This window comes from Carcharodon carcharias, chromosome 15 (assembly GCF_017639515.1).
Source record: "Carcharodon carcharias isolate sCarCar2 chromosome 15, sCarCar2.pri, whole genome shotgun sequence".
NCBI classification, from domain to species: domain Eukaryota; kingdom Metazoa; phylum Chordata; class Chondrichthyes; order Lamniformes; family Lamnidae; genus Carcharodon; species Carcharodon carcharias.
In genome coordinates this window covers 104178468-104197742 of record NC_054481.1, presented here as the reverse complement: position 1 = coordinate 104197742, position 19275 = coordinate 104178468, and positions in this window count along the sequence as shown.

Below are 19275 nucleotides of genomic sequence, written 5' to 3'. Positions count from 1 at the left end.
AAAGTGCCTAGTCAGAAGATGAGGTGCTGTTCCTCCAGTTTGCGTTGAACTTCACTGGAACATTGCAGCAGGCCAAGGACGGACATGTGGGCATGAGAGCAGGGTGGTGTGTTGAAATGGCAAGCAACAGGGAGGTCTGGGTCATGCTTGTGGACAGACCGAAGGTGTTCTGCAAAGCAGTCACCCAGTCTGCGTTTGGTCTCTCCAATGTAGAGGGAAGTGGAAGTGAAATGCTGCTTCACTTGAAAGGAGTGTTTGGGCCCTTGGACGGTGAGGAGAGGGGAAGTAAAGGGACAGGAATTGCATCTTCTGCGATTGCATGGGAAGGTGCCGTGGGAGGGGGTTAAGGTGTAGAGGTTGATGGAGGAGTGGACCAGGGTGTCCTGGAGGGAACGATCCCTGTGGAATGCTGCCGGGGGGGGGTGAAGGGAAGAAGTGTTTGGTGGTGGCATCATACTGGAGTTGGCGGAAATGGCGGAGGATGATCCTTTGAATGCGGAGGCTGGTGGGGTGATATTTGAAGACAAGGGGGACCCTATCATGTTTCTGGGAGGGAGAGGAAGGTGTGAGGGCGGATGCGTGGGAGATGGGCCGGACATGATTGAGGGCCCTGTCAACCACCGTGGGTGGAATACTTCAGTTAAGGAAGAAGGAAGACATGTCAGAGGAACTGTTTTTGAAAGTGGCGTCATCAGAACAAATGCGACGGAGGCGAAAGAACTGAGAGAATGGGATGGAGTCCTTACAGGAAGCGGGGTGTTAGGAGCTGTAGTCGAAGTAGCTGTGGGAGTCAGTAGGCTTGTAATGGATATTGGTGGACAGCCTAATACCAGAAATTGAGACAGAGAGGTTAAGGAAGGGAAGGGAAGTGTCAGAGATTGACCATGTGAAAATGATGGAGGGATGGAAATTGGAAGCAAAATTAATAACTTTTTCCAGGTCCAGACGAGAGCATGAAGCAGCACTGAAGTAATCATCGAAGTACCAAAGAAAGAGTTGTGGGAGGGGGCCGGAGTAGGACTGGAACAAGGAATGTTCCACATACCCCATAAAGAGACAGGCATAGCTGGGGCCCATGCGGGTACCCATAGCCACACCTTTTACTTGGAAGAAGTGAGAGGAGTTTAAGGAGAAATTGTTCAGCGTGAGAACAAGTTCAGCCAGACGGAGGAGAGTAGTGGTGGATGGGGATTGTTCGGGCCTCTGTTCGAGGAAGAAGCTAAGGGCCCTCAGACCATCCTGGTGGGGGATGGAGGTGTAGAGGGATTGGACGTCCATGGTGAAGAGGAAGCGGTTGGGGCCAGGAAACTGGAAATTGTTGATATGATGTAGGGTGTCAGAGGATTCACAGATGTAGATGGGAAGGGACTGGACAAGGGGAGAGAGAATGGAGTCAAGATAGCAAGAAATTAGTTCCGTGGGGCAGGAACAGGCTGACACGATCGGTCTGCCGGGACAGTCCTGTTTATGGATTTTGGGTAGGAGGTAGAAGCGGGCCATCCGAGGTTGGGAGAGTATGAGGTTGGAAGCTGTGGAAGGAAGATCTCCAGAGGAGATGAGGTCAGTAACAGTCCTGGAAACAATGGCTTGATGTTAAGTGGGGTCATGGTCCAGGGGGAGGTAGGAGGAAGTGTCAGCGAGTTGACACTCAGCCTCTGCAAGGTAGAGGTCAGTGCGCCAGACAACAACAGCACCACCCTTGTCAGTGGGTTTGATGACAACGTCAGGGTTGGACCTGCGAGAACAGAGTGCAGCAAGTTCAGAAAGAGACAGGTTAGAGTGGGTGAGAGGAGCAGAGAAATTGAGACCACTAATGTCACGCCGACATTTCTCAATGAAAAGATCAAGAGAAGGTAAGAATCCAGAGGGAGGGGTCCAGGTGGAGGGAGAATATTGGAGGTGGGTAAAAGGATCCATTGAACGGGGAGAGGACTCCTGCCTAAAGAAGTGAGCACGGAGACGAAGGTGGCGGAAGAAGATTTCAGCATCGTGCCGAGCCCGAAATTCATTGAGGTGAGGGCGTAAGGGTATGAAACTAAGTCCTTTGCTGAGCACTGAACGTTCAGCATCGGAGAGAGGAAGGTCAGGGGATATGGTGAATACACGGCCGGGCCTGGGATTGGAAGACAGGATGGGGACAGAGGGACAGGCAGGGGTGGAGGGTCCTGGGTGGGTGTTGCTGTCGATGAGTTGTTGGAGCTTGCGTTCCTTTGCACCTGAAAGAAAGAGACAAAGTTTCTTGTTGAGGCATCAGATGAGATGAAGAATAAAATGAAACTGGGGGCACGTGCAGCTGAGAAAAAGGGTGTGGGGGTGCTGCTGGAGGGAGAGGTCAAGTGTGTTCATATGGTGGCGCATGGTACTGAATGTGGATCTCAGAATGCGACGACAACAGCAGTCCAAGGAGCGTTATATGTCCCGGACCTGTAATCCTGGGTGGGTTTGAAACACGAGGGATGGAACTTCATTTGAAATCCACGTGGGGTAAGTCGGAGACGGAGACAATCACTGAGAAAGGAGATATGGCTGTGAAAGTGCGTTTTAGTAAACACCTTGTCAAACACCAAGAGAGAAATGGAAAGCAATGAAGGTGAACAAGGCAAAAGAGAGATATGGAAATCCTGTCGAGAGAAGAGCAATACTTCTTCAAGGTAGGCATTCCTTGAAGAAAAATGGCCGTCAACTAAACACTAAAAGCAAAAAACTACGGATGCTGGAAATCCAAAACAAAAATAAAAATACTTGGAAAAACTCAGCAGGTCTGGCAGCATCTGCGGAGAGGAACACAGTTAATGTTTCGAGTCTGTATGACTCTTCAACAGATCTAAGGAAAAATAGAAGAGAGGTGAAATGTAAGCTGGTTTAAGGTGGGGTGGGACAAGTAGAGCTGGATAGAGGGCCAGTGATAGGTGGATATAGCCAAAAGATGTCATAGACAAAAGGACAAAGAGGTGTTGAACCCGCCCCTAACTAAACCCTGCCCCTAACTAAACCCCACCCCAAACAAATCCTGCCCCTAACTAAACCCCGCCCCAAACAAACCTTGCCCAAACACACCCTATTCCCAAACCAAGCACCGCCCCTAACTAAACCCTGCCCCTATCTAAACCCTGCCCCTAACTAAACCCCACCTAAACAAACCCCACCCTAACTAAATCCCACCCTAAACACACCCTATTCCAAACCAAGCACTGCCCCTAACTAAACGTCACCCCAAACACACTCTATTCTGAATGCAAACCCCACCCAAACATACCCCCACCCTAAATACACCCTATTCCGAATGCAAACTAAGCCCACGAACTAAACCCTGCCCCAAACATGCCCCTCCCACTCTCCAGACAACTTTGCTCCAGCCTTTGACACCATCATTTGTTGGAAACCATGCCCACTCGACAGATGTCCAGCCTTCTCATTCTATTACCCACCTCCTGTCTGAACTCACTCTAAACTGGGTACCACCTCCCGCCTGTTCTGTATAAAATCTCGCCACCCACCTCTTCCACTGCACAGCACCCCCCAACCCCCTACCCCCACCCTCTGGTCCTGCTCCTATTGCCAGTCAGGTAAGGCTGGCATAAAGAAACATCGCCAAGGGTAAGCTGAGCATTGGGCAAGTGTACAAATGGGACAATATCGAATTGGCCGCCCATTATACACCATATCCAATTTTCTTCTCTCTGGAAGTGAGTTGATTGAATATCAGGCTTGGTGTATAATGGTGGCCAGTTCATTTGTGTCCACCATACCCCATTGTATGAAGTGAAAATTACCCCATGCCATTGAGGAAGATTGAGTACGTATTATAGGGCACAGGTATTGGGAGGGCCAGGGATGTCTCATATCCTGAGAGGCAGAGTGACCTACCCCAGCTCCTCTAATGTATTGAGCTCAGTGTTGCCGTTAGCTGGGTTTAGTTATTGAGGGGCAGCTGATGCTAGGAATTATTGAGTAAATAGATCAGGCTTAAAACAGCAGATGTCTAGCTATTCAGGCCATTCATGGGGTTAAATTCAGAAGCACCCACCTTTGAGCATGACCTGGTGCGGTGTTAGTCCCCACCTGAAGCATGCCTTTTATTTGCATATGAAAATGACAATGCCTGCTTCAAAAGTAGATGAAGGACACTTGTTTGTCCTTAAACAATATAGCAGGGAGTGTATCTCCATGCCACCTGCCTGTTATTATGGACCGTGTAGCCATGTAGCAGCTGAAAAGTTGCCTAATTTAGAACCACAGAACCATAGAAAAGTTACAGCACAGAAGGAGGCCATTTGGCCCATCTTGTCCATGCCAGCCCAGGGACACCCAGGTGCCCTTTCTAATCTCACCTTCCTGCACCCAGCCCATAGCTCTGCAGCTTACAGCACTTAAGGTGCAGATCCAGGTACTTTTTAAAAGAGTTTAGAGTTTCTGCCTCTACCACCAATCTGGGCAGGAAATTTCAGACACCCACTACCCTCTGTGTAAAAAAGTTCTTCCTCATGTTCCCCCTACACCTTCTGCCACTTAGTTTGAATCTATGTCCCCTGTCAACGGTCAGACTGCTCGGGATGCACAGGTGGCTGCAGCAATCATGAAGTCCCTTGAAGAACAGTACATTGAGGCAGTGTCCTACTCCTCGAGAGGATAATTTTTGGATGTTTACCTTATCCTGCTACCAATGCATCAATTGATGGTGACTGACAGTTCACTGCCAAGTATTGTTTGAAATTTAAACAAGACAACTTCACCCTACTTGGTCAAGGCATTGCCCTGAGAAGTGAGTGAGTGAATGGCTGTCACTTATTTTCTTTAGCTGAGACAGGCACAATGTGTTATTTGCAGTCAGAAAGAACATGTACACACATTGCACCTATTTCAGGTAAATAAAATAACTTACAGCCATTCACTGACTTATTCCTAAGGGCAATGCCTTGACCAATCAGCATCAAGTTGTCTGGTTTAAATTTCAAACAATGCTTGGCTGTTAACTGTCAATTACCATCACTGGCGCATTCTCCATGGCAATGCCTCTACCAATCAGAGTCCACTTGCCAACCAATCAGCATTCTCTTTTCATATGGTATAATTTGTTGTTTCCCCTTTATACTGGTATTCTTGCAAAGTGCTCTGATGAGTGCAAGACAAAACGTTTTGACATCTCTCTTTTCAGAAATACTCAAGTTCTATACTACCAAGTGACTCTTGTGTCCAATAAATACTACCCTAGGCTTATTAGAGTCAGGGGTCTTAGTGCAGGAGGCAGCATTGAGTATTGCTAGGTCAGATAGTATAGAGTGAGGCTCTCTCCATACTAATCCATCAAGGATTTCCAGATCAGGTATAGTATGGTTCAGATGCAGAGTGAAATTTCTTCTACACTGGCCCATCCAGGGTTCCAATGTTAGGTAGAGCAACTGATTAGATATAGAGTAAAGCTTCCTCTACACTGTCCCATCAAACACTCCAAGCAGGGCAGGTACAGCATAGGTTAGATACAGAATAAAGCTCCCTCCAAACTGTCCCAACAACACATTTTAGCCATAACCTCAAAGCCCACTACTGCACTATTTTATAATTTCCTTAAACCACCAATCCTATGGCTTCTCTCAATTGGATTGTCAGTTTAACACAGTTTTGTGCCCAATTAATTTTATCACAGAATCACAGAATTTTAATGGCACAGAAGGAGGCCTTTTGGCCCATTGCGTCTGCACCGGCTCTCCAAATGAGCATTATGACCTAGTACCATTGCCCTGCCTTTCCCCATACCCTTGCACATTGTTTCTATTCAAAATAATCATCTACTGCCCTCTTGAATGCCTTGATTGAACCTGCCTCCACCACACTTCCAGGCAGCGCATTCCAGACCCGAGCCACTCGTTGTGTGAAAATACTTTTTCTCACGTCACATTTGCTTCTTTTGCAAATCACTTTAAATTTGTGCTCTCTTGTTCTTGATCCTTTTATGAGTGGGAATAGCATCTCCCTATCTACTCTGTCTAGCATCCTCATGATTTTGAATACCTCTTTCAAATCTCCTCTTAGCCTTCTCCTCTCCAAGGAGAACAATCCCAAACTTTCCAATCTATCTTCATAACTAAAGTTCCTCATATCTGGAGCCATTCTTGTAAAACTCTTCTGCACTCTCTCCAATGTGTTCACATCCTTCCTATAATGTGGCATCCAGAACTGTACACAATATTCCAGCTGAGGTCTAATGTAAATTTGGCATAAGCTCCGTGCTCTTGTACTCTATGCCCCTGTTAATAAAGCCCAGGATACTGTATGCTTTAATAGCCGCTCTCTCCACACCATCCTCCTTGCAATTCACAACACTCCCAGGCTTCACATCATCCGCAAACTTTGAAATTGTTCCTTGCTCAGCAAGATCTAGATCATTAATATATATCAGGAAAAGCAAGGGTCCCAATAATGACCACTGAGGAAATCCACTGCAAACCTTCCTCCAGCCTGAAACATATCCATTGACCATTACTCTCTACTTCCTATTTTTCAGTCAATTTTGTACCCATGTTGCTACTGTTCCTTTTATTCCATGAGCAATAACTTTTCTCACAAATCTGTTGTGTGGCACTGTGTCAAATGACTTTTTAAAGTCCATGTCCACCACATCAACAGCATTACCTTCATCGACCTTTTCTATTAATAGATGGAAAATCAGCAGGAATGCAGAAATGGAATATTTTTTTCTCTTGGATTCTCAAATTCGAGAGAAGAATATTCAAAGGGAACAAGAATTGGATACAGTGTCCAGGACAGCTCAGCACCAGAGGTTGGTTCTCATTTGATGGCAGTGCTACAGATGGTACTCTGCTGATAAGCAAACCGCAAAGAACGCAGTTCCATCTACTATTGTTCACTCTGTTCCCATGCAACAAACTCATGGCAACGTAATCTCTAAAAAATCGCACTGGTCAGCCCTGCTCCTTTACACCGAAAACCACATCAAATGCTGCAAAATATGAAGTCAATAAAAAAATCCCCTTTATATGTCAACTCAGCAACATTTACTCTTCAAAAATCCCTCCAAATCATTCGGTCGAGTTTAGACTGACAAAAATTAAAAGGGAAACATGATTCTAAAAATTCTGGGCACTCAACAAGCTGATTTATCAATACAAAAAATATTGCACCCCCTGTCATTTGGTAGGCCACTAATTCAGCATACGTCCCATCCACCTGCAGTTCTGCAGTACAACCCAGATTCTAATTCAAGGTAGCAGATCTCATGATACTGAAAATAGCTCCTCTATTCATCCCAGCAACTCTAGGGAAATATTTTCACTTCAAGATGTTCAAAGTGCAACCCTTGAACTACAAAATCAATTAGAGTGCACTACAGGGACCACTATCCTTTTTGTAATGTACATGGTGGAATTGGGACAATGTGTGCTTTTGGAGGGGAGGAGTCTACATGGCTATTGCAGAGTGATATTAAGATTGTAATTTTAAAAATTAACTTTCACCATTAAAGTTTTATAGGAATAAACAGACAACAACTGCAGAGGACAAAGTGTCAATCATTATAAATGGATAGCTAACCAAACAGGAAATGAGTTGAATTTTAACATATTTACTGATAAAGGTATTCCAGATAGAAGCACTTAATCAGGATGTTGGTCAGTTAAATTGGGCATTCTGGTAGTAAACACTGCAGAGCACAACGGGGATAAAAAAGTTTACCAGAAACTGTGGGAAAGGGGCTGAAAGCGAAGGAAGGAAAGCAACTGGAGAAGCGATGGAGGTTAAAATCCCATCACTGAAAGACAAAGATCAGGATTGAAATCTCCTAATATGGAAGTGGCAAGAAAATCCTGCCTCACATCAAGAAATACAAGGAAGCCATCAGGCATAGTCTCCATGCCCCATCAATAGGGCCATTTCAAAGGCCATTAAACAAAGACCTTTCTGCAATTTAGCAAAGGAAAGGCTACCACATAATGAATGATGTCCAGTTGAGACACGGAGAAACCTTTTTAAATATTAGCTTGGATTAAGGGCCAAGACCTGTGTAGGACACTGAGCTTGACAAGAGGAAGGATAAACAAGGGAGGAGTGGCTGACAGCAAACTCGAGACTGCGGGAAAAGTCTGAGAGTGCTGAGCAGTTCCACACCAATTCCAAACAGGGTGATGCTATACGCTGGCCGTTCAAAGATCTTGGCTTCCTCCGTTCCCCTATGCAATGGGGCTCTTTGAACAGTTGAGAATGCCTTATATCATTATTTCTCTGTTGTTATTTAATTATTGATTTAATCAATTAATCACTGCCTCCTTACGGGCAGCAAACTCAACTGCCCCATTCTCCTCTTTTGCTGACCTTCCCACCCAGCTAATCTTAGCAACCTCCTTTCCATCCTGCTCACCCACACTAACACTGACCCTTTGGACTCTGCCAACAGACCAACAATTGCCACTCCTCTCACTTACCACCAGCAACTCACCTTTTCCCATCCCTCTTGTCTTTCCATTATAAATCCTTATTCTCCACCATTCACCCAAGCTCCATGCCAGGTTTCTCACTGAGATATCCTCATTCCTTTCCTGCCTCAGCTCTGCACCGAGCAACTTCTCATCCTTGGCGAATTCTACCTGCATTTCAACTCACCCTCCCTGCTGGAGTTCACTGCCCTCCTGTCTTCCCCAACCCTCCCTCTCCACATAAGCAGCTCACCACCACCTTCTCGAGGGCAATTAGCAATGGGCAATAAATGAGGGATGCCTACATCCCATTATTGAATAAAATAAACTGCTACACATATTCATGGCCATCCCCACAACAGTGCCAACTTATATTGCCTCTCTTCCCACAGCTTCCCAATTGTAGACAATCACTTCCTGGTATAAAAACAGAAAATGCTGGAAAAATCGCTTTCTGGAATCTGTCACTACCCACATTCCTCTCCCCTTTTCCTATCTCACTCCTTTCTGGGTTATCCATAAAACAACCTCTCCCTGAAGTCACTTGCAATGACACTTTCAAACTCCCAACTGACTAGCTTTTGGCCTTCTGTTTGTAGCAATAGCTGTCAACTTGCTCAATTCTGCACTCTCATCTCCAACTTTGGCACTGTGCCCTCAGCAAATCCCTTCTATTCACTCACCCTGGTTGTTCCCCTGTTGTCTAAGGGACCAAGACTTAAGTGTGTGTGGTGCACAACAGGTGTAACCATTCATTGACACATTGGCTGGACCATATCAAGTGCAGTGGAGCCCTGCTCTCCTCTTCTAGAACCACTTACTGTTCGAGGATTATTGCGGAATGCAAAAATAACCAACAGATTCTTTTCTCTATTACCAGCCGACTCCTTAAACTCTTCTCCCTTCCACCCTTATCCCCATCGACAACTCTGAGGAAATCACGAACTTCTTTGTCACTAAGATTGAGATTATCCACTCAGCTGCCTCAGCCACTTCCTTCCCCTTGTTCACTGAGTCAAGTTCCCCCAGAATTTCCTCATGCCCTAGCCTGATTTTTTTTAATCTCAATTCTCTCCTCATGCTCTCTCTGAGCTCAGCTTGTCCATAAGGACCACCTTTTTGACCCAATGTCCAATTAATTGCTGACCATGCAACTTCTCTTTCTGGCTCTGTGCTAACTAATATTGTAAACAATTCCCTCTACTCAGGTCTTTCCCTTCAAATCTGCATCATCACCTCCCCACTTCTCAAATAAAAACACTTGACCCTTTTGTCCTTACAAACTGCTATTCCATCTCCAACCTCCCTTTCCTCTCCTTAACATGTTATCTCCCAAATCTTTCCCCTTCTTTCCTGCAACTCAATATTTGAACCTTTCCAATCAGCTTTCCACCCACACGAAAGCACTACACAGCCAAAACTTACATCCTCTACCTCTGTGACCATGTAACACAATCCCTTCTTATCCTCCTTGATTGTTGGCAACCTTTGAGACTATTGACCACACCATCCTCCTCCAACACCACCGCTTCAATTGTCTATCTGGGTGGCACTGCCCACTCCTGGTTTCACTCTTGCCTATCCAGTTGTAGACTGAGAATCACCTGGAATGGCATACCTCTCTCTCACATTATTACGCTTTGAGTGCAGCAAGATTCTATCCTTCATTCCCTTCTACATGCTCATTTACATACTGCCCCTCAGTGAGATAATTGAAGACATGATATTAGGTTCCACATTGATACTGATGACATCCAGCTCCACCACACCATCTTCCGCCTCCTCAATATTGTCAGATTGCTTGTCCAAAATCCAATCCTTGATGAGCTGCAATTTTCACCAGTTAAATATTAGGAAGACCAAAGCCTTCGGCCCCCACCAGAAAACTTGTTCCCTAACAACAGATTTCATCCCCACCCCTGGCCACTGTCTCATGCTGAGCCACACTTTGGGGGAGTTGCCTGCTGTCTGACAGGAGAGTGACTTACACACTCTCTGATCTGACAGTCTCCCACTTTCTGACAGGACAGTCTCTCGCTGTCTGACAGGACAGTCTCTCATTGACTGAGGGGACAGTACCCTGACAGGACAGTCTCCTGCAGTCTGAAAGGACACTCTCACACTGTGGACAGTCTCCCGCTGTCTGACAGGACAGTCTCCCACTGTCTGTTACAATAATCTTCCACAGCCATTCAGTCTCTTACTGTCTGTCAGGATACTCTCCTCTTGCTGCCTGACAGAAAAACTACCCCATTTGTATTTAAGTGCATGAAAACCTGGAGTTTTGCAACCACAATCTAAATATAATTGCACAGTGATAAAGACCAAACTGCTATGCAAAGACATTTTCTGATAAAAATAAACTAATTTGCAAATATTTTTACCGCAGAACAGTGAATCATTTGTTCAGCAATTTGCTGAAGTGGTTAGTTTAACTGTTGCTTTCTTTGGCTGTAAAGGAGCTGTACTGTTTAAATTATTCCCGAAACAAAACTGTGTCACACTAAGCCATTTATTTCAGAAGGTGCCTGATTTGCTGATGTCAGGTGGACAGTTGGTGGGATGCTGTAGTTGGCATCTGGGATCGAAAGAAGGGAAACTGGTGACTCTCCTGCTGAGAAGGCCGTGAGTGGATGTCAGATAAGGCCAGGAGCAGATGTGATGCTCCTTGTGGCCCGTCAACACTCACTGTTCTGCCAGCCAGAAATGGCACTTGGGTAAAGTACCAGAGGGCATACGGTGCCAGTAGAACTGTACCTCAAGACAACATCCTTCATGCGAAAAGAAAGTATAAAAACTGAAACAAATTAATTTTGGGGGTATCAGTTACATCGACTCAGCAGGATAAGTACCCATGTTTATTTTTCATTGGGATGTGGGCATCACTGGCTAGCCAGCATTTATTGCCCATCCCTAATTGCCCTTGTTCATAGGGTTTTTAAGAGTCAACCACATTGCTGGTGTGGCTGTGGAGTCACATGTAGGCCAGACTAGGTAAGGACTAGATTTCCCTTTAGGGAAAGGAGATGGGTTTTTACAACAATCTGCAATGGTTTCATGGTCACCATTAGACTTTCAATTCTAGATTTTTATTGAATTGGGATTTGAATCCAGGTCCCCAGAGCATTACCTTGGGTCTCTGGATTACTAGTCCAGTGACAATACCACTATGCTATCATTTCCCCCATGATGTACTGGGTTGTTGGTACATGTAAGGGCAGTTAATATATCTATTTCAATTTAGTCCAATGGTAGTTACACCTATATAAATGCCCACTGTTTGCCAATCAAGGCCCCATGTCTGGGAACCACGTCACAAGGTGCCCAGGTCTCTGTGCTGGTCACAGAGACTGTCAGGGTCATTTTAACCTAACCAACCCATTGGGACATAGACAGAATCGGGTCAGATGCTCATTTCAAACCTTGCCTGACTTTACTCTGCACTGACATCAATAGACGGTAATATCGGGCAGGGTGTTAACTGATGTTCAGGTGTTAACTGGAGTTCAGGTGTTAACTGGTGTCTGTTCTGCACCAGGTCCTTAAGACTAAGATTACCCCATTACTTTGAAGACACTGCTTACAAATTTTTATTTTTAAAGCATGCACACATCTCAGTGTTACACAGAATGTCTAGCACAGAAACAGGTCATATCCTTCTATTCCTTTCTCCCTCCTGTAGTTAACCAGCTTCCCTTTAAATGAATCTATGCAATTTACCTCAGCCACTTCCTGTGGTAGCGAGTTCCACATTCTCACCACTCTGAGTGAAGAAGTTTCTCCTGAAATCTCAAATGGATTTTATTGGTGACCATCTTATTTTTATGGCCCTGTTTTTGTACATGACCCACCCCACAACACCAAGTAGAAATACCTTCTCCACATTTACTCGAGCAAGCTCCTTCATAATTCTATCAGGTTAGCTCTCAGTCTTCCCTTTCCTAGAGAAAAGAGCTTCAGACCATTCAGCCTTTCCTGATAAGTTATATCCTCCCAGGTCTCCTCTCATGCTTTTGAATCTTTTTTTGCCCTTTCTCTAGTCTCCTCTTTATAATATGGAGACCAGACCTGATCACAGTGCTCTGAGGCATGGAAAGATCATGACCTAACCAAGGTGTGATAATATTTGGTACACAGAGACTGAAACAATATCACTAAAAAACTCCCTCTGGGCAGAATTGTAAAAGAAGCTGGCTGATGCAGTGGATGATTGTGTCGTTTTCGGTAATTAATGAAGCAATACTCACAAGCTTGATGACTCAGAGCTGATGGTAAAAGACCGATTGATCCTCCTCCCTCTCTTGCTCAGCCAGTTTGTTGCCCATATAAGGCCAGTCAGAAGAGCCTTACTCTGGATTCTCGTGTTGGCTCACGTTCAAGAAAAAAGTACTGGGAAAGAAAATTGTGTCACTTCCTGAGCACTTGAGTTCAGCCTAGCCCAGGAACTCAATAGTTTTTTTTACAACACAGCAATAACCAGCAATAACCAGAAAGAGCTCAGTAGACTCAATAAAACTAGTTTTAGGATATTTTTCACAGGTGCCCTGTTGAACTCAAACATTGTAAAACTTGCTTTGTACCAAATGCGTGGTCTCAGCGACAGGCTTTTGCAGATGTATCAAATTCCGGGACTAACACCAATTCCAAAAGACGGGAAGCATAGAGTCGCCAATCCTCCCAGGAGGAGGTTAAAGTGATTTTCCACAGTGCTGACCATCATAACTGTTTATGCCAAAATTTCAGTGATTCCACAGGTCTTCAGCCAAAGTTACAGCGAACGAGATGGTGAGGGAGCATTACTAATCCTAGCTGTATCTGATCAAGTCAGTTTGTAGCTTGCCCAGGGGCCCAGTGGACAACTTTTTCAATATGTTTCGCCTCATCATTTACCTCATAGTGTTCTTCCTTGACTAGAACTTCCACCAGACTAGAACTTGGGTTTTAACCTAAAAATACAAACTTAAGCGACAAATGTCACATCAAGCTTTAATGGACATAATATTCCTTTGTAACTCCTTACACTGGTCTAGCTTTCTCCAAGGGCTGCATAAGGATTACCCAGTTGGGACCAGCCAGGCTGAGAAATACTTTAAGTAACTGTCAGTTGAACTCCAAAATGTATATTCAAACCAATCTAAGAGATGTTTATATATATGTTTGAAAAGCTTAGCCCATCCCTTGGGCACCTACCTGCCTCAAGCACAAGTGACTAATTATAACTGTTACTTCAGCATAAACCTGGACATTTTCCAAACCGGTTTATAACACCTTATCTACCTTGACTGAATTAGAAACTGAAATCATGCTACATCTTAGTTAAAAGAGAACCTTATCTTTTGTCACAGGGGCAGTGTAGTGGGAGCTTTACTGCATCAAACATATGCTGTGCCAGAACAAAAACAAAAATAAAAATACCTGGAAAAACTCAGCAGGTCTGACAGCATCTGCGGAGAGGAACACAGTTAACGTTTTGAGTCAGTATATATATGCTGTGCCAGTGTAGGTGGAATTTACATTGGCTATCTAATGCATGCAATTGTGCTTTAGCTGTTTTACTGCAAGAAACTTTAGTACATAAAGCACAACAGGAACACTCAGAAAGTGACAGCTTTATTTAGAGACAACAATCATGGAAATATATTTGATAAATCAACATAATCAACAATGGCTCAGCTTAAAAGTTCTGTATAAGGATACAGTGGCTGGCATCACCATCTCCACGTGGTAAAGGTGCAGATGGAGAGGAGGTTACAGGATTACAACATTTTAGGCAAAGACAGCCCAGTCTGTGTGTGAATGATCTAAAAATTTCTAAAATTTATACTGGACACTTTTCATTGAGGTCTGTTTTATGATGTGAGATTTTTGATCGGTTTTAATGATCAGTAAAGCAGACATTGGCACAGAAGCTACGCTCTGGCCTCCTATCTCTCCCAGAGGAAAATTAAAGACCCCAGCCTTTTCCACATTTGTCAGGCCTGAGGAAATTGGACATCAATCTCGCAGGGTGCAATGTGCGTTTCCATGGTGATATTGCACAAAATGGAGGAGAAATGAGGGTGGAATCAGTAGACATTGATCCTCGTTCCCAGGATCAGTACATCAATGTAAATATGTTGTAAGGAATAATGGAAAACACAAGGAAAGTCAAGAAGAGAGAAGATAAATTATAATATTTAAAAAAACTATTTAAAGCCAACCAGTGTTTCCTGTGACTCAAACCTTTAGTGCTGGTGCAAAACCTGTGTAAAAACACAAGGGAGGATATTCCAAATGTCCCCTCCAGACCAAAATATGTCAGGAAAACTACATGATCTAACCATTAGAGCCATTTCTCTGGGGGATTCCACCAAAATTTTAGTTGTAAACTGGGGGCACCCCATGTAAATTCTGGGCCCTTGTCTCAGATTACAGCAGCTAAAAGGACCTCTTGTTGCTACCTGTCATTCCAATGCATGTTTCAGCATTGCACAATTGGTCAGAGTCACTTTGGGTTTGGCAAAGGGGTAAAAAAACAGAGCTATGGCTTTTTTTCCCCATCGCTGTTGGAAAGTGTACGGGCGGAATTTTATGGTCCCATTGTGGCGGGGGCGGGGCCGTAAACTGTGGCCAGCGTAAAAATCCACCCCTCGTGGGTGGAGCCTGTGGCAGGATTAGCCTGTTTGACAATCTCTGTCTTGGTTCACATAGTAAGAGCGGTACAAGAGGGCACCTGCTGTCTGTGGGATCGTACACCCTCTTCCTGCATGGAGCTGGGGGTGGGGAGGGTGAAATGGAAAAGCTTGGTGCCTGTACTGTTATGCTGCCTGTTAAAATGCTTGGCAAGTTGAAACGGAGCGACTCAACAGTCATGGCAGGAGGATACAGAAATGTGAAAAAGACCATCACTTCAGGCTAGCTTTATAGAAATTGCAAAACACACCATAAACCTTCCTCAAAAAGCAGTGTCCAAGTTCAGTTTACATCATTTATAAGGACAGTCAGCACAAAATCAATTTGACATAAAAGAGAGTTTCATAAACCTGCTGTTCAGCTTCACACTTTCAGTATCTGGTATTTATAGCTAATTATCTGAATGAGTCAATAGCTCAGTCTGAGTGTAATGAGGTACTTGTTAATAATTTCTGATGATTATTTAATGGTGTGATTGCAACAGGCTGTTGTAATTAAAAGGCAGCACTTTGTCAATCAGCACTGTGGCCCTGAACATGAGGATGACTGAGAAGCCAAGAGTAACAAAGATTCCGCCTAGTTAAAGATTTAAATCTATTTTTCAAGCATCACAAAAGTCAATCCAAATTTCATTGACAGTTGGGTTTCCAAGAACCTCTTTAGACAGTTAAAATTGGCTGATTTATAAATAAAATAGTCTTTAAAAACACTTCTCCCCACTCCTTTGCTGGAGGTACTGCTGACTGGCACTGGGCTACTGTCCACTGGCAGCCGTTGCCCAATGGCATTTTCACTCGTGTGGCCATTCTTCAGGGTAATGCCCCAGACAGTAGGTAAGCCACAGCAGGATACTGGGCTCGGCAGGGCAAGGAGAGGCTGTTAAACCCGAACCCAATCTGATCTGACTTCCAAACCGATGGGATTTTCAATAAGTCGATGGATTGCAAGAAGGAGCAGGAAGCCTGTTTTTTATTAACCCTTCATAGTGCAGAGGTGTGAGGACCCAACTGCTGCCCATGCAGTTAAGATCAATCACTTGGTGCACTCTTTTATTTGCATTCAGGATTCCCACAGGCTCTCCTGATCCACTGTTAAAACTTTGGTGGAACCCCACAGTCCCTAACCACGCCCCCGCCTCCCCCCCACTTCTCCCCGGAGAACTGGTTAATAAAAGCCATTTATGCTGTTTTCCTGCTAGCCAGAGATTTGAAGAATCCCCCGGAAATTCTCCCCAGTGAGCTTTTATATCGATTTTCCCAGTCTATATGGCACAGCAGGTAGCACATTTACCACAGTGGATTTCCCTGAGAAGTTTGAGAATAATGTTTCACAAAATAGCTGTGACAGATTTTCAGTGTCAGTAGTGCTATTGCTGACTCTCGCAGAGCAGTGCTGAGGGAGTGCTGCACTGTTGGTGGTACCATCTTTCGGATTAGAAGTTAAACCGAGGCCCATCTGCTCTCTCAGATGGACATAAAAGGTGCCCTGGAACTATTTCAAAGAAAAGTAATCAAATTCTCCCCAACGTCCTGGCCAATATTTATTCCTCAACCAACATCTAAAAGAGATTATCTGGTTATCATCATGTTGCTGTCTCCAAGAGCTTGCTATGTCCAAAAGGGCTGCCTCGTTTCCTATATTTCAGCAATGACTAGACTGCAAAAGGACTTCATTGGCTGTAAAGTGCAGTGGGACGTCTTCAGCTTGTGAAAAGTGCTATATAAATGAAGACTTTCATTTTTTTTTGCTGTAAGGATGAGTGGTGTTTTATGTGTCACAGTGGCAAAGGTTTGGAGGATGGATGTAGCAGACAAAGAAGAGAAATAGTGGGAACTTCAAAAAGCACAGTGAATAGGACTGAGCGTGAGGGAATGCGTAGGGAGGTTGACTCGGTCTCGTTGTATTAGAATAATCTATAGCTGCAGTTTTTCTTTAATATAGTGAGGAGGGCCTTAGGTAACTTCTTGTTTCTTCATTGATCCCTTAAATTTTCTGTTACAGCTCAGCTCTTTGAAAGCAAGTCAGCAGGATTGGTAATGGAACAAAAGTGGGAGTGAATAACCTTCAGAGTCATGAGTATTTTAGCCAACTGGGGTCCGAGTATTAGCAGTAGAGATAAAAATAAAACCCTGATTTCTGGAAATCTGAAATATAAACAGAAAGCGCTCAGCTGACATGTCAGCTTCTGGAAAGAGAAAAATTGCATTTACATTTTGCGCATAGGCTCTTCATCGATTCTTAAAAACAGTTTCTGCCCGAAACAATATAACTTGCATTTAATTTGCATCTTTTAAGCTGAACAATGTCCAGTCGTGAGACACCGACGGCCAATCAGGCAAAAATCCACAGTGAACCAAAGGGAGAGTAAAGAGAAGGGGTGAGCTTTGGAATAGTCAAGTCTGAAAGTGAAAAATGGCATGAATGAGGGGTTGCAGCAGAGGATGTGCTGAGGTGATGTTACAAAGATGGAAGTGAGTAGTCTTTGTGATGGAGAGGAAATGCTAAGAACATAAGAAAAATTACCAGGAGCAAGAAGGAGACTTTTGGCATCAAGACTCTAACAACAACAACTTGCATTGAAATAGCACCTTTGATATAGTAAAACGTCAGAAGATGCTTCACAGGCACAATTATATTTAAATATTTGATCATACTCAAATATTTGACACCGAGCCACCTAAGGTGATATCTGGACAGGTGACCAAAAATTTGGACAAAGGGGTAGGTTTTGAGGCCCAGCTTAAAGGAAGAGAGACAGGTTGAGAGGTGGAGAGGTTTAGGAGTGAGAATTCCAGAGGTGGAGAGGTTTAGCTCAGGGGCTAGGCAGTTGAAGGCATGGCTGCCAATGCTGGAGTATTTAAAATCAACCAATTTTTTAGTTGATTTTTTTTGCCTCATATGTTGATCCCATACTTTAAAGAGCAGCACGTTCATTCCCCTGAAAAGTATAATAGAAATGTGAAGTTGTGAGATGCTAATCTGCCTTTCCTTTTCTAGGTTCTGAGAGGCCAGCCGTGTTTTTCAAACATTTTACCTCTTCTAAAAATTAAACACGTATACCCAGCATTTTTATCTAAACATTGCGTAAGAAAATACTAGCAGATCCTCATGGTGTTGCTCACACCATGTCAGAGGTTATGCTGTTTTACAAGGGAGCGAGTGCCATACTGCGCATTGATAGTGTCACATACAATATATTATCCTCTGATTGAAGGGGAGCTATGTGCAATGTGGCATAATCCCCTAAGACAAAGTGTATTGCTTTAAGTCGACATGGCTTGAAGTCAATTAGGAGGTAACTTCTCCGAGCTGCTTCTGAGCTCAATTAGACGTCCTTTATTGCTGTTCTGTTTCCAGTAATGATTTACCTTGTTTTTTTTATTATACTTCGTTTATTCCTTTAAATAACTGGCTCAACCTCTGTATCCTCTCCCCACCCTTGTCTTTCACCACAATTTTCCATTCGCTTCCCCCTCTTTCACACCCTTTTGTTTCTGTTTCCCTCAAAGTGGCTTTGTTTCCTATCAAAGTTAATCTTAAATTCTGTTTTTCTGTAAAAGAAAATAATAGACAAGGAAGGACGTTCCCTGCCTCAATTTTAACCCCTCGCTCCCAGGACAGGGAGGAAGAGGGATTAATCTCTTGAAAATCAAAATCATGCCTCCAACCCAGCGCATTTCCAGCCGCCATGACATTAATGGTAGAGATTGAGGTCATTGATGGATCCTGTGAAAAGAAGACAGGGGCCATAGCGTATGAATGTCAAGCCAGGGGGAGTTCGGCACTGTCTGTCAGGCGGCTATCCTTCTCTTAGGACACCTTTTGGGTCAGGTGGAGCAGGTTTGCCCTCCCCACTTCCCTTCCTGACCCCACCGGGAGTGTTTGGGCTCCCCAGCTCCATCCTCCCATGATCGTGAGATAGGGTTGCCAGCTGTGATTAAATGTATTCCTGGGGGTTTCATCACATGACTTTCCCTCACGCTCCAGCCATTAGTCAGCCAGTATACCCATCCTTATGACAAATTCCCTTCCTATACCAATTGGAAAGCAAAAATACTCATTACCTAATTGGATGATGCTTGACTGTCAACCAAACTTCCTTCACCCCACCAACACCCCTCCCCCCACAATCCCATTTTCAATATTTTTATATCTGTTAAAAAGGTTCGAAGAAAAC